This window comes from Hyaena hyaena, unplaced genomic scaffold, assembly GCF_003009895.1.
Source record: "Hyaena hyaena isolate Hyena2069 unplaced genomic scaffold, ASM300989v1 scaffold_175, whole genome shotgun sequence".
NCBI classification, from domain to species: domain Eukaryota; kingdom Metazoa; phylum Chordata; class Mammalia; order Carnivora; family Hyaenidae; genus Hyaena; species Hyaena hyaena.
This window is the reverse complement of record NW_024080808.1, coordinates 263,389-266,629: the sequence shown is the minus strand read 5'-3', so window position 1 is coordinate 266,629 and position 3,241 is coordinate 263,389. Positions and strand designations below refer to the sequence as shown.

Here is a 3,241-nt window from a genome sequence, read left to right as displayed (position 1 = left end):
TCTATGTATATCTTTACTTATATTCTTCAAGTAAGTTGCTGGGACATTGCATATACCTGTTTTTGGGGTGTGTGTGTGTGTGTGTGTGTGTGTGTGTGTGTTTCTGCAAACAATTTTATTGTTTCCCTTAGGTCCACAGCTATGGAGAGAGCTCCAGGGTGGTTAAAAAGCTGCCTAGTGGCTGCAGGGAGGGGCTCTGGCACAAGCCCTGGCACCAGGGAGATACCTAAGGGGTCCCTCAAAGGCTTCTGGTCTTCAGAGGGTCCTAGTTTTGCTTGAAGGTGAGCCTTTGGAAGAGATCTTTGCCCAGCCCAGCCTGGAGCAGCCAGCCTGTGGAGGTGTGTCAGGTGGGCCCCATCTTCTTAATGCGCTACACCTCCTCATCTAGGAAGTGGTTATCCAGGAAGTCACAAAGATGGGAGTCTGCGTGGGCAGATCCCAGGGCATGCAGATCAAGAAGGGCCTAGTTCAGGTTCTTCTCCAGAACCAGAGCAGCTTCCATGCTATCCTGGGCTTTATCCTACTCATCTTGGGACAATTTCTGTACCTTCTGGAAGAGAACATGGTTGCAATGCTGGTTTGGCATATCCAAGAGAAGTTCGGCACCCTCATGCTTCTCTTCAGCTAACCCGAGGAAGAAGGGGCCCATGCCCTCCAGAGCTACATCATGGTGCTCAAAATAGAAGCCCAGAGAGAGGTAGGTATAAGAAGTCAGCAGATGCATGTTGACCAGGTGGCTGAAAGTAGCCTCCACCTGGATGGAATAATTCTAATGAATCTGGGAGCTCATGGTTGATCCATAATAAAGAACAAAGCTCAGGATGTTGGCTGGTTCTGGAGGTAGAGGGTGGCTGAGAAGATGGCTCTGATAAGGTTGTGACCAGAATAAAAAAGGTTGGATGGTGGTCAGAGGCTGGTATAAGAGGCATCCCTGGGTTTGTTCCGTCCAAATACTGTTGAAGCAAGAGACAGATTAGCAGGATCATTGGGTGCACTGCCTGAGTAGGCCTATTTTTAACACGTGTGGAACATGTTTTGGAGTTTATTTTAGGTGGAATGTTAATAATCTTGGTGATGTAGAGAGGCGTCCTCTAAAAAAATATGTAATCTAAACTCTGGATCCAACCAGATAAGAATATACCTGAAGATTTAATAAGGATAAGAACAGTTGGCAAGGAATATGGCCCATCATTTACCTTGGTCCCTGAAAAGTCCTAGAGACCCCAAATCTTCCTGACCTCTTTAATAAAGCCATTTTGTGGAGGAGTATTAGTAGGATCCAGCTAGAAAGTGAACTAAAGAAAGAAAATCCAATCAGCTGATGTTGGTTTATTGAATGGAATAAATAAGCCTCACACATATTGTTATCTGGGCTTCTGAGATCTCATTCATCAAATTTCTAAGACAAGTAGCCCAGATTTGTCTTTATTTTTCAATTTGAGGCCTAGTTCTCTTGATGATGATTTTTTATACCTGAGCTTTTCTAAGATAAACAATTTAAAACAGGTGTGGCAGATCTGACTTACAAACTCAGGGAGCACAAGAAATATTGCACCTTGTGAAGCATATGAAACGGATGTTTTTTAAGTTAAAAATGATCAAACATCAGCAATTTCATATGCTTTACCCTAGTACTTTTCTCTCAATCAATTTATTTCTATTTTGCACTTTCAGCTTGCCGTATTAGCTGAAAAGATAACCTTCGCAGTTTGCAGGATTCCTCTTCATCTCACTCTTTATCTATCCCTGTCCTCTCTCTAACCTCCTCCCTGCTCGAGAATATGTCAGAGTTTCTGGGTGAATGGGGAAGTGGGGGGAGGGAGAGAGTATCTGTTCAGGAAGATGCTGTGTCATTCCATGTTCTCTGTCTGCCTAGGCTATTCTTGGAGCATGGGAATCAAAAGAAGCTACCTGGGGATTTGTCTTCCTAGGCACACTGGTCAGCAGCTTCTTCTCTAAGGTCTTATTTTTTCCATAGTTGCACAGCTGTGAGTGCAAAGAGCTTTCTAGATGACCATGCCAAGGCTTAGAGCAAAGGAAATGGATCACTGTCCACAGTACATGGAACATCATAGGTACTCAGTACATATTAATTGAAGGAATAAATAAATGGTCTGAAGTTGTCAACCCAAGCATACTCAGCAGAGTGAGCAGAAAAATAGCAATAGCAAACACAGGACTCTTATGGTGATAGGCATTGTTCTAGTTGCTTTATATAATTAACTTACTCAGTTCTTGCAATGACCCTAAGACTTAGGTAACAGCACAACTAAAGGATCTTCTCAAGCTTGTGGCAGTCCAAGCGTGGAATCAAGGATGCCTTCTACTTCGTAGACAAGGAGATAGGTCTTCAATGTGCTGGGTATTTCATTTAGCTTCAACACAGATTTCGCCAGTGACATTTATCTCTGATATTAAGATCACTAACAAATCCCAGGCAACATCCTGGCTTGCAGCAGCCCACTGGCATCTCCGTCTGGCATGCTTTGCAGGGCTGGTCACGTGAGAGAGATAGCTAACGGCGACAATTGCTGGGTGATGAATGGCTAGAAGTAGGGCAGCTCGAAGCATGACGGGGACAAGGAATGCAATCAGGAAATGCTGACCTGGAACTTGGAGTGGGTTAAGTTGAACTGTGATGGACAGAAGGCGGCAGCTGCATGTACAGCATGTTGGCACACACAAGTCTGAGAAGCACTGCTTAATTTGAATTGAAATGGACAGCCTGAGAGGCAAGCAATGACCAGAGCCACAAACCAAAATACAAACCTTTTGTTCATCTTTCCAACCACACTCACACTCTTGGGTAGTTTTGTTGGTTAGCATCATTCTCCAGTCTGATAAAAACAAACAAATAAAAACAAAAAACACGATACAGGGCTCTGGCCCCAGGGCCATGCATATGAGATTTCTGAGGGAGAAACAGACAGAAGAGGCTCTGAGCTGAGATCGGATGGGCACATTGGAGTCGATCTCCCAACAAAGGCTTCTGTTTAATTTTTGGAATGGCAGTTCTAGCAGGCTCTGATGTGCTTGTGTGCATAAGAGAAAAATATGGTTGGTTTCCTTCTTTTCACATCTCAAAGTCAAGGGCTTCCTCTGTAATTTTTCCCCTTCCCCATTGTGGTCATTCTTCTTGCATTTCAGCCCACGTCAGAGGTCTGGGGGCGACTGGGTGCCAGGAGACTCCACGTAGCAGGAACAGGACCCTGAGCAGTCAGTGTTATGTTGGCTCCATGCT

At 44.5% G+C, this 3,241-nt stretch overlaps 1 pseudogene; it reads right to left on the bottom strand.

The window, feature by feature from the left end:
• Window positions 1-265: 265 nt before the first annotated feature.
• Window positions 266-790, bottom strand: LOC120237252 (annotated as a pseudogene).
• Window positions 791-3,241: the final 2,451 nt, after the last annotated feature.